This window comes from Pithys albifrons, chromosome 6 (assembly GCF_047495875.1).
Source record: "Pithys albifrons albifrons isolate INPA30051 chromosome 6, PitAlb_v1, whole genome shotgun sequence".
In the NCBI taxonomy this organism is placed as follows: domain Eukaryota; kingdom Metazoa; phylum Chordata; class Aves; order Passeriformes; family Thamnophilidae; genus Pithys; species Pithys albifrons.
The window spans coordinates 36,966,627-36,979,665 of NC_092463.1; the positions used below are offsets into that span (position 1 = coordinate 36,966,627).

Here is a 13,039-nt window from a genome sequence, read left to right on the forward strand (position 1 = left end):
AGATCAACCCAGTAAGTAATACTAGGGGTATACCAAAATATTTAAAAAAATTTTAAAAACCTAAAACAAAATCGTAAAAGAAAATAAACCTAAAAACGTAACAATAGCACTACCATTTGTGCTTCAAATTCTGTGCAGCTATGTCAGGCCAGGTCTGGAGCCAGCATGTGTCTCTCTACATCTCTCTCTGTTAGTGGGCATCTCTCCCTGCCTGTGGTCAGTGCCTGCAAACAGCTGGTATGTGCCCATGTGTTGCACTTACATCTGTCCACAGCCACCTCCTTCAGCTGGAGGAGTTCAGCTCCTGTCATAAATAATTGCCCATGCAGCTGCTGGCAGCCCTGGGGAAAAGGATTCAGAAGGTCACAGAGCAAATGCAGAGCTTCCTGCAGAGCACAGGTGTGTTGTGCCCAGTGTTTGAGGTATATTCACTCCTCCAGACCTCTTACTGAGGCATAACTCACTCACCACTCAGCATGATAATGTGCTCAAGTCTCCCACTCCTTGCATAAAATACAAAGACAGGCTTGGATGACCATCACTGTTCCTGGTGGTGTCATGGAAAGGTGGCCTTGGGCCACGCCATCCGCTCCCTGAGGAGCAGAGGCTGGTGCTGCCCCAGGAAGATGCCAGCATGACCCTTGCTGTGAGGGTTGTGTCGTGACCTGTGTCAAGGGAGGTTAGTTTGTGGTGGTAGGAACTGCCACATATCTCCCCACTGGAGCCTCTCAGATAGCAAGAATGGGAGATCTCCCCCAGCCCCTCTCTTCTCATCACCTGAACTGCTCTCAGTTAAGATCAGCTCTCGGTCCCCTGTGGCCTTTTGTCTTTCTCCTTTCTTTTAAAAGCACTCACTAACTTGCTGCTGCTCAGGGAAGCTGCTGGGGTTGGGGCTGTCCAGGCAGAGGGCAGAATCTGCCAAAGCCTTCTGATGGGGTGAGGCAGTGGGCACAGGGCAGACGAGCCTGTGGACTTCTGCATGCTGTCTGTGCTTTGGGCTCATGATCCAGAGCCTTTCTTAGGCAGAGGAGATGGAGATCCTTGCTGCTGGGTTCCTCTCTCTGGCTAGGTGTCCTCTTGCAGGTGAGGCTGCCAGGGGCTGGCTGACTGAGCCATGTCAGTGCTGCTCAGCAGCTCAGTCCACCTCTCTGGCTGTCAGAAGCACTGGGGATTAAATACACCATCATGTGTAAATCCTGTTTTTAAACAAATAATTCTCTCAGAATAGCAGGCAGGCTTTTCCATATGAAGCAAAGCTGACACCTGACTCTTCACCTGGCTTCTCCCAGGAGAACATTTTAATGAGGCCCACAGCTGTAATATCACACAGAGAACATTAACAATGCTAATTACCTAAAGTTTAGCCCATGAATACTCAAACAACCACACCTTGGAGACAAATTGTTGTTTTGGCCCAAGCAAAGCACTGATGGCTTGCACCAGTGGTTTGCAAAATGAATCGAGGCTTGTGAGAGCATCAGGAACAGGACGTTAGGCACACAGCAGGGCTGGTAAATAAAACAGGTGCCTGGACAGAAGGCAAATCTGAGATTGCAGAGAGAAATTGCCTTGACATGGCCAAATCCCTCCTGAGAAAGCACAAAAGGTGTTGATAGGTCTCTCAGCATCATCTCATACATAATCTGCACAAAGAAAGGGGGGGAATATTGAAGAAATTCTGTGCCAGGCAGCTGTAACTGGCACCAACTGAGCCTTGCACTGTGCTAGGAGGAACCAGAAGTCCACACAGATAAGCAACATGTGAGCAAGGTCCTGCCTGGAAAAGATCCCAGGCCTTTGCTTTGCACCATTTGCCCAGTCATTCTGCAGCTCAAGGTCACCATGGAGGTGCCTGGGTATGCTAGGATGACTGCTCTGAACCAACCAGCTTCATGTGCTCTGCTCCCAGTGCCAGAGATCAGTTTGTGGCACAGTAAATAGAGCAATGTGTACTTTGCTGCATGTAACTCAGCGACTGCCTCTACCTTCAGCTCCTTACCACAAATGCTGCAGGACAATGCACAACAAGGTCCATCATGCAGCAGAAGAGCAGGCTTGGTCCACCCAGGTATCTCTCGCAGGGAGAGGGAATTTTTAGCTGTCTGTGTTGCTCTAACAGCACAAAAGCATCACATGGCAGGCAAAAGCCCATTAGCAACACTGCGTGCTGAGGGGCCTTTTAATTATTTTTCTGTTCCCAGAGGACTATGGAATGCTTTTCGTAAGCATGGCGTGGGAATGCCAATTAGGTGGCCTCCAGCCCTGCTAGACAAGGTCCGGTCACATCACCTTGCGTCACAGGCTGAACTCTGCCCTCCATTTTCTCCCCAAGTCTGCTGTTCTCTGCTGTGAAATATTTATTAAAGAACACTGCTGGCTGTTGCAAATGTTGAGTCTCCTGTCTCCTTGCCAAGGTCAGGCTGCCGGGGAGGTATCTTTGCTCTCTGTAGCTTCTCTTTGACACTGACAGGTCTTTCTTCCATTCAGCATAGACAGACAGCCTTGGAGGCTCTTTTAATTCCTATGGATTCTTATTTTCAAGGAATAAGGTGGGCATGTAAATAAATCACTGAAGCAGAGGGTGTGCAACAGTGAGCTATTGTGGTATCAGAACACGTAGTTGCACTAGGGCGTTTCAGGAGCACATAAGAAAAAGTCTATAAATCAATTTCTGCTGGGACCAAAAGCCACCTTCAGTCTTTGCAATCACCATTGTATTTTAGGAAGCTTCTGCACTTAAAGATGAGGTCCTGGTCCCACAAAAGTGGATGGGACATTCACCCTCTACTGATGTGGTGCTAGGTTCACACCCTCTGAGTTTAGCTGTGGTTTGCTGAGTTTGGATTTACTGTTTCATATGGGGTTTGTATCAGAAAAAGGAGAAGGCTTCAACCACAAGCTGTTTGATAACCTTTTGTTAACTGTACTGAATGAAATAAGCTGTCACAGCTGAACTTGTCCAAGAAGGACTACAGTTAAAGTGTCAAGTAGATTTTCTCCCACTATGGACACATACTGCTGGGGTAGGAAAAAATATCGGGGATCAGGGATAAACTATATTAAAACAAGATGGCGAGAACCAAAGTAATGGGTTGGCTATGGAAACAACCTTCCCTAACAATGACCTCTAAAGGAAGTTTGGGGGCCAAAATATGAGTACCAAGGTGCACATAGACCGTGCACCTCACAGCTTGGCTGTGCCTGCTCAGCTGCAAGGACCCAGATGCTTAGGGATGTCTGAGGCTGGAAGTGCAGCTTTTTATAAGTGGCAGCTGGTTCCTAGCAAACCTGCAAACCTGCCTCTCATTTGCCATCTCTCTTGACAGCCAATAAGTCCAAGCACATTTGTTCTCTCCTTGCGTGGAAGCTGTCCCATATTGCCAATGCTTTCTGGCTGTCCTCTGGGTCTCTTCTGGCCCCTATGCCTCTTCTGGCTTTTTAGGTGTGTGCTGAGCTGTGAGGATGGGAGGGTGGGAGCATGGAGAAGCTGAAAACAACTACCCAGCACAGGACCACACCACAGATTTATGCAGGACCTTAATGATGTTTCCTGTTTTCTCTTTTTTTTCTCCCCTCCTAGTTATTCCTAACATTTTACTTGTGTTTTTGACACCTGATCAGCCTTGACCTGTCATTTTCTCAGAATTAGCAACGATGCTGAGATCATTTTCCCGTGAAGTGATGGCTGATTTAGAGCCCCTCATTACGCATGTATAATTAGGGTGTTTTTTTCCCCAGAAGCATTACTGTGCATTTATCAACAGTAGATTTCATCTGTCATTTTACAACCCAGTCTCTCATTATCGTGAAAAACTTCTGCAGCTCTTCACATTCAACTCTTGTTTTGACTGCCCAGAATAGTTTTTCATTCTCAGTAAACTTCTCACCTCACTTTTCATCTTCTTTTCCAAGTCACTTGTAAATAGATTAAAAAATACATGTCCGTCTTAGATCTTTGGGTAATTTTTCTCCTCTGTAAAAACATACTGTTTATTTACACCTTTATGCTCTACTGCTACAAATACTCTGTGTCTTGTATTGGAACCACCACACTGGCAATCACACTGTTATTCAATAGCATTGCACTGGAAAAAGTGTGGACAGACATTACAGAAATAAAACCATCAGTCTCATTTTTAGAACTTAGCAGACAAGCTATATTTGTTTTGATATGTGATTTGAATTATCTTGTAAATTCCTACCACTAAATTTCATCTCTCACTATATGTAGCATGTAATATATATTTCTTTTTGTTTTCTAAATGTATCACCACTTTAAAGTTCATTAAGCTATTCCCAGAGACTACAGCTGATAAAACCCTCATCTGGATTCAAGGTATTAGCAGAAAGACTAACTCCTCAGGTCTCTGGTACTGAGGCAATGTATTGTCATAAATCCATAGGAAACCAGATTTCATTAATTCCCTTGGTCATGGAATTGTTTGCTCCAGTGCTGGGCACCTGATCGTGGCTGTGGGCAGCAGGAAAACCAGAGGCTTTTTAATGTTGTTCCTGTGATGTGTTTTACTTGATTTTTGTGTCAGGATTATGAGATGCCAGAGATATAAAACAGCTACCGGGAAGACAACAGCTGCCAGAAACACAGCCTTCTGTTTTGTACTTTGAGCTGTGCATATCATCTAGAGTTAAAAAAATAGTGCTTAGAATAATTTAAAGCAGAAATCTGTTACGTTCCTTCAAAATTACCCATGCTTGGTTTAATAGATGCTGGATTAATTGTGTGCTGTCTGAAAGCTTTTGTTCCTCTCCAGAGTGGCTGTGGTCTGTGCCACAGAGGTGAATGCCACTCTACTGTATGGCAAATTTGACATTGAAGGGCTCTTTGTGGAAATAAGACTGCCATTCTCTCCCATTGTCCCTTTGATTAAACAGTGCCAGCAAAAGAGACGGTTTTGATGGTTGTTTTCATATTATGGGCATCTGGCTACTAAGAGCTGGGCTGAGATCACCAAATCACAAGCTGCTTTAGAGATGTCTGTTTATGCACACTGATTCCACAGTGATGTGATCCAGAAAAGTATTTGGATATGCACACTAAGGGGGGCAGGGAGGCAGAGAGGAGTGAGAGACAATTTCTGAGGTGTGTGGTGAAGACCATTTGTTGCCCGTGTGCTGCTGAATTCCCGCACACCTCCTCCAGTGCCCAAACCTGCAACTTACCAGTAGTCTTGAAATAACCCTGGACTATGGACGCTTTTCCTCCACTTTTAAATCAACAGACTCCCAGTGACCTCTGAGGTACTTTGTGAATAAAAATAAAGGAAATCTAACATATTACACAATGGAGTCATTCATTAACTGCTCCCCAGGTGCAACCTCTTTGTAGATACTCACATCTGTGTGAACCACTACTTAGTGATGGCTTGGCAATTGCTCAGGCACTTTGGCTTCAGTCACAGGGACTCTGCAAGATTATAGTGTCTCTTGAACTAGGTTGCTGACATCTTCTGTTTGCTGAATAAACTTTATTGCCCAGAGTTCTTCCCAAAATTTTGGCCATCTCTTTTTATTAGCAAACAGGGAAGATCTTGGGCAGAGGGTGTTCCCATCTCTTTTCACAAATCTGTTATCCAAACAGATGCAAAAGTTCAACAAAGGCTAGAGAAGCATTTTTCCTTGTACTTTTAATTGAAGTGCTTTAATATAAAAAAAAGTACATACAAGTTCTAAACTCCTGTTTTCTGCAATGGTTTACACTTATTCTAAGTTGCAACAGAATATTAGCTACGCAGGTAGTCAACACAGCTAACGAACTACAGTACAAATTACTAATAACAGTACAAGATGTTTGGAATACATTCTTGCAAATGTGTACGAATACCAAAGAATTACTGTGAATTGAGGTTTCCAACACACATTGCCCTTTCCTCTCAAGCCTCTGTAGGACTTCACTCACAGGTTTCCTAATCACGAAAACACAGAAGGGCTGATCCTTGGCTGGTGCAAGCTGTGGTGACTCCATTAGCATCCACAGAGCAATGTGAGTTGTCATGATGATTCACTCTGTGCTCAATAGACACCTTCAGACAGGGTGAAACATCGAGCAAGTTTCCATGCGTGACAAACTGATGGGCCTTCTTGGTCAGTGCTGGCTTAGCACATTAAGCAATACATTTTTTCTGAGAGTTTCAAGGCCAATATCTTGCTCCAGGAAGCAGTCAGTTCAGGATGACTGAAGAACAGTTGTGAGCACTCTGGATTATTCTCATACTGCTCTATGTAAAGCTTGGCAAATTTCCCACCAAAAAAAAGCCAAGTTTTGAAGTCACCCGATCACCTCTCCTCCCCCACAAAAGGCTGGCAAAGCTATCAAGCACTTAACAAAACCGAATGTGAGATAAGAAGAGCAAAGGTTCCTCACACAAGCCATGACAAATCTCTACATACGCACATTGTAACAATACAGTCACTTCAGAGTTCAAAAGAAAGTTTCACACTTTACAAAAGAGGGAAAGGGGGAAAAAAGTAACACAGGCTGTCCTTACAATTATGTACTGGTTCCCAAACCTGTAACATTAGTCTGTGGCCACCAAAAGTAAATGGTTATCAAGCAATATAGTGTAAACTCCAATGAGGCCTCACAGGGTGTAGCAACAGGCAATCTGAAGGTAGTATATGTGGCTGAAAAGGGATTTGAAAGAAAGAAGGGCATTTTTCTCCTATTCTGCTGTGTTTGCAAAACCAAAGACACTGTGACAAACACACTACAGAAATGTGTCTCTCCAGCCTTGTGAGCCTACCTACATGCCACCCAGGATTCATCACAGAAGGGCTTTTCCTCTAAAGTGAGAGTGGTATCTGGTGTTTTCTTCAGGCAGGAGCCCTTATTTTTTCCCCCTCACTTGGTTGTTTTGGCTCACCTCTGTACTTACTGTATGACTAACAGTCATTCAGGTTCATCTGAGATTGCTGAGTTTTTCTCACAAGCATCACTGCAAAACCTCCTTAGCACTATTGCCTTGAAGACCAGCATTTCAATGGCACACTTCAGTCAGCATCCAAAGCTCCTCCAGGCTATTCACTGACTATTGCAGTTTAGTTAAATGGGAAGGATTTTTAGTGAACTTTTTTCATACCACCATGTAATTCAGAGTGTGGGAGAGACTACCCCTTGTCCGAGCTGGATCAGGGAATACTGTCCCCAGTGTTTCTGGCCCTGCTAGAAAGGTGGGTCCCTGAAGTGAAGCATTTCAGGTACTCAGGAGACAGAAGATAAAGGCAGGTGCACACTGAAATTTTCCTCTTTGTACCTGTGTTATTTTGCTCACTGGAGCAAAATAATGGGGACCACCCTGCCTCAGCTGTGGCATTTTCCACCTTAGCTGCAGCCATTTTCCACATCAGACCAAGCCCACCCGAGCCCCAGCACTGTGCCACGTCAGCCCAGCCCCACCACTGACACTCCACATAGTTTGCTATATTGGAACCAGTGCCATCACCTCAGTAGCATAGGACTTTCCTTCAGATGAAATATTCTCCCATGTTTTGTGTTAACCTGGGGGAGGGGGCTAGCTATTGGGGTGGGTTTGTTTGTTTCTTTATGTTTTTAGTAAAATTGTTATCTTTCCTTCCTCATTCAGACTCGTAATTTTTACCTTGCCAATACTGGGGGGGAGGGAAATATATAAAAAAGGAGAATTTATCTCATTAGTGGTCTCAACTGCTGAACATATTGTCGTCAACTCAAGACTCTGGCTGGCATTGGATTATTTGGTGGGAAGCTACAGAAGCTGGCGAAACCATGACAAGTTTAGCTTTTCAATTCATCAGCACATTATGAAAAGACTGAACACCAGTGACTTCAGCTCAGAGTATAGACACAAAAGTCAAGTTCACTTCTGCAAAGAGGATAAAAGGCTATTTAGGGGATACAGAAGTTTGCATATTGTAGAAAACATGGTGGTGGCTAACAGTACGAATTCTTCAGCTTTATTGCCTTTTCAGTGACTTTGATTTTCTGTTCATGTTAATTTGTAAGTACTTATGGTTTTCTTCAACCACATTATCTTGACACCACAGTTATTGCACTACAAAAGCCACTACTATGCAGTCACTCAACATACACATATATCGTGTATAAGTAGGGGTATGTACAGCCAGGAAGTGGGGCAGCTTCCAACCCATATCTTGTTGTTTCCGTAAGGCAGGCATATCCCAGTTAGTTGAGAAAGAGGTAACCCAGAGCATCCTCAAATGTTAAAAAGAAGGCTATTAGTATATGAGCAGATAGCAACCACAAAAACTAAGCAACAAGAATTAATGCTATTAGAACATCCCCTGCTTTGTAGCTCTAAAATGACTCTCACCACAAATAATTTTATGATGCAGAATGTGCAGTATATACTCTGTCCCCCATGAATGCAGGGAGTAGTTGTGCTTTCTCAGTATTGCCTAGAAGTTACCCAGTCCACCTGCTCTTCCCTAGCCCACTGTCTTTATAACAATGATTCTTTTGCTTCAGTGCCTAACAGGTAAGACCAGACTATTTAACTATGAACAAACTTCAAGGTTAATGTACTAGAAGACTGGAAATAGATACCCTGATACTTTTAAAACAAATAATTCATTGTACACTTAGTGCTTTTCTGAATCCTCCTTCCACAGATTAAAACATCACAATGGCAAGATTTCCAGCAGTTCTGAGCTGGTAGAGCCAGTTCTAAGAATTAAAATGTAGATCAGGACTTCACAGTCTTTGGTCCCCTGCCAAAAATGCTCCCTTCCCCCTAGAGAAACCAGTTCATTCTGAATATTTCTGTGATGTAGACACTTCTGCACTGGGATCCACAGCAGATCATCAGTTGCTCTTATGTTGGCCAGTCATCAGGAACATTTTTTGATCACTTTCTGTATTTCTTAAACTATGTACAATAAAAATACAACTACATACAATAAATTTGGAAGACTTTGTCCCATACACAAATTTATCTGTTAGAGTAGGAAGGACCACAGGAATGTACTCGGTTTCTCAGAAAGTTCTCAGAAATCAAGTTGGGAGCTTCTCATGTTGCGGGATGTTTTTTCATCTTTATGCTGAGGCAAGGGTTAGCACACAACTATTGTGCATGTCACTGACTTTGCAATGAAACAGCTTTACACAGAAACAAACTTTGCTGATTTCATCACTGCAACATTGAGCATCATCCCAGGTAGGAGACTCTCTGAAGACCAAAAGAGCCTCTCAGGTACACAACCTTGTCTAACAACCTTGTCTTCAGACCACCCTGAACCTTCCCTGACCCTTCGAGAAGTCTTTCAATTATTTGCAAAGGGCTTCCAGGACACAATCTATCAACAGGAGGGAAGCCACAGAAATGTGTGATACCATGTCTGGACACAAATTATGGTTCTACTGTCTCTGATGACAAGAAATAGGATGGGAAGACCCCAGCTGTACCCCAGAGCTCAAAGCTAGGCAATGTTTAAAATACCTTTTCATTTCCCAATTGAGATGTGATAACAAAATCAATAAGGTACCTCAAATAAAAGCCCTCAAATTACTTTTTGAAGGGATTTTTAGTGATAAACAAGTGGCAGATAAAGGACTAAGCCTCTGAAGCAAGAACACAGTTCTTGGATGCTTTGCTCCCAAACTGAATTATTCTTAAAGGGGGGAATAACCTAAAAGTCTTTACAGCCTATTTTTAAGCAAGAGGATGTTTTCCATTTAAGCCTCTGTAACAGAACAATTTGAAAATAACTGAGGAAACCAAGCAATCACAGATGGTCTGTGTTCAGTGTACTCTTGTGAAGCTGCTATGACTCCACTGCATTAAAAAAAGACATACATTATTCCTTAGCAATTGTCCATGACACTGAGGTTTACAACATAAATATTGCAGTACCTCATCCAGTTTCTATATGGCACACTGTGTTTTATTACAGTAATGTCTCATAATAGATGAAGGTGCTGCAGGGTCCTGTTTGGCCAATTGCTATAGGACCCTGGAGTGCACTATCATAAACAGGGAATATCTCCCACGAGAAGGGAATTAAGATGAGGACTGGATGCCAGGAGAATCAGCTAAAACCTTCACATACCATCCTAGACAAATATTTTCTGTGCCTCACACCCCACTTTCCCCCAGCATCTCCATTAAATGGGAGGTTCATTTCCTCACTTGCAGATAGTGCTGGCTGCAAGCTTATGGAGCACGGCCCTGCCATGCACAGCAGAATGCCTCTAAATCAAGAAGCCAGTGCTTTTTGCCAATGTGACAGATTGGAAAATGCTTCTGGTACTTCCATGAGTGGGTTACTAAGCAACACTTTGGCTTCCAGGGAGTAGCCCTGCTGGATATGATCTCATGCGCTGGCAGCCTGACCACATCCCCAGCTGGAGCACTGAGGAAAGGAGGGCAAGCGTGTGCCGGCAGCAAGGCTGCATGGATGGCTTCACTTGGCTGTAACACAGGCTCCTTTGAGATGAGTTGTAATCACAAAGGAATAATATCACAGAGGTAACGATGGGCCCACTCACAGGATGGTTAAAAAGCAAAGACATACAGTCAGGACATATCATTGGGAGAAAACTAAAGTGTAGATTTAAACACCACTCACTAAACCTATGGCAAATCCTGGGTGCATGTCTCAAAGCAAATGATGCTGAAGAAGACTGACTCCAGGGAGAGATGCTAAAAATGAGAGGGGCTAGAAAGGACTTCCACATGAAGAGACAAAGAGATCAAAAAGACTAGAACAGATCAGAAATGGGTGAGGGGAGGTTCGAGCTGAGAGAGATGAGGTCTGATACACAAGAGGAAAATAATGTGCTGCTGTCCACTGTTTCCTGATCTAGCAGTAAGGGGTTGTTTACACAAAATCAGAAGGCAGCACACTGAAAACTGATGAATCAAGCTTAAACTCCATTAAGTCAGAGAGAAATTTTCCCTGGTGCTCACTGCTCCATCTTATCTTTTGCTGAGATTTCTCACTTTCCTGTGACATGGCATCACCAGAACCAGGCATTGCCAGAACAGAGTGTAAATACACCAAACTCAACTGGGAAAGAAAGAACTATTTTCTTACATGTGTTGGGTGTGCTCAACTATTAAGTAACACATATCTTCTAAAAAAGACTGAAGTCTAAGACTATTTAGACTGGGCCTCTTCAGGACAGCAGAACACCTCTTGACTTAAAATCAGTGGAGGAATGTTGATGGAGCAGCTGAAAATCAGTTCTACCTTTTAGAGTATTAGTACCCTTTCACATGTTGATAAATCATGCTCCAAATAGGATTAAGATTAAGTTGTAAGGGATAATGTTTTGCCTTATTTTGTTAGAATGCTGACAAACCTTTTCAAAGCAAGTAGGATATGCTCCCTCTTCCTTCTTTTCCTTCAAGGTGAGTTACAATTATTAGAGGGCTCTAGATCTATTCCTGATAGTTGAACAAAGTTTACAGTAAATAGCATTAATATGACACACAAATATATATGTACATATATTTGTATATATAACTTAAACTCTCCGAATTAAAACTCTTTACTATAGCATCATGCAGTAAGGCTCTGCCAATGTATTAATAGGAATGGCACTATTTTGAAATTGTTACTTCAGCATTTTAAAGGTGCACTTAAGAATTGATGACAACGCAGCTTTTATCTGAAAGAATTGCTATGATGTCGCAGATTTATCCTGCTTCTGTTTTCCTTTTGAATAATGGGGAAAATGTTGTCACAAAGTCAAATAAAGGATCAATAGCAAAGATGGTAAGTCAAGGCTTCCTACCCCAATTTTGATTGTTGACGTTTTTCTTTGCCACCACTTCTAGTGAAAAAAAAACCTGTGTACCGATGGCACGTTCAGTCTAAAATGGCAGATGAAGAAAAGATGAACCAATAAATTAACATGTACACAAGCTTCTGGTTCTTAAGATATTGGACTGTCTAGCACAGATGACAATTTACTTAGATGTTCTTGAGCTTCTGCAATTTAATGAAATAAGTTATTCCCAGGCCCATCCCCATCACTTTTGACCCAGGCTGCAGTGCTGAAAGAAAGTCTTAGTAAACAGGAGGACTGCTGATCTCTGCTGCAGCATTAAAAAATAGAAAGCCATCAAGGAAAAGAGGAAACATTTCTCCCTGCTTTATTTTTTATTTTTAAAGAACATTTTATGACTAAAAATCTGTATGAAGTATTGCATGACCTTAATGCTGAGATGGGCTTAAATAAACACATGAGCTTGATTCTCTGCAATGATCAAAACCTTGTTGAACACATCCAAGGGAGAGATTTCTAAATTCCTCATGCATTTGCTATAGCCTTCCCAAAAAGATGCAGGGGCACATCTCTAGTGCCATACTCCTAGGAGAGCTGTGAAGGAAGAGTACATTAGGCATAACATTCATGTCTTGTCCTTTGATTTTCATTAGATACTTCCCTTTTAGTGTTAATGGTAAATTTTGCACTGGCAGTGCTAGTGAACGTCAAAAGGCAGTCCTGTGTCCAGCAACAGCAGATGTCAAGGCTGGCAACAAATCTGTGCCCCATCGGAGTTCATGTGTAGCAGGGGTTTGGCCTTCCAGGCAGAAAATCTTTAGAAGTCAAAGGAAATCCTATCTCGTAGGCACAAGCTCCTTGATGAGAATTAGCAGTTTCAAAGTCTTATATGGCAACAGCAGGAAGAGTCCTGTTCATGTGGACAAAATGCTGGACTGTGCTTCCTCATACACAGATAACACATACTAGCAAAGACCCTTCAGACTGCTATAGAAAGGAACACTCTCTCAGCCAACCAATTCAGTCATTCAAGACATGAAAAGGAGACGAACATGAAATGAATGTGTCATCCTTTATCGGTCTTGCAGAATACAAAGAATAAAACCTGCCCTTCTCTCTCCCTAGCTCCTGAAAAGTGGGAAGAGATTAAATATTTCCTGAGTCACTGTGGAGGTGAAACCTATCGTTTGTTACAATGAACTGAATCAGATGGATGACTAGACTGACAAGAGTCTGAAAGAAAATATCAATACCTGAAGAATCAGCAATTTTCAGGTATGAAGAGTTTTACTG

General features: G+C 42.7%; 1 protein-coding gene across 3 annotated transcripts in view; it reads right to left on the reverse strand.

The window, feature by feature from the left end:
• Positions 1 to 5,640: 5,640 nt before the first annotated feature.
• The window catches only part of DPF3 (double PHD fingers 3), a 141,865-nt gene continuing 134,466 nt past the window's right edge, over positions 5,641 to 13,039 (reverse strand). For all 3 annotated transcript variants that reach the window (XM_071558240.1, XM_071558245.1, XM_071558239.1), the window contains one exon: positions 5,641 to 8,209. The gene's annotated coding sequence lies outside the window, so the exon portion shown is untranslated. The remainder of the gene's footprint in view (positions 8,210 to 13,039) is intronic.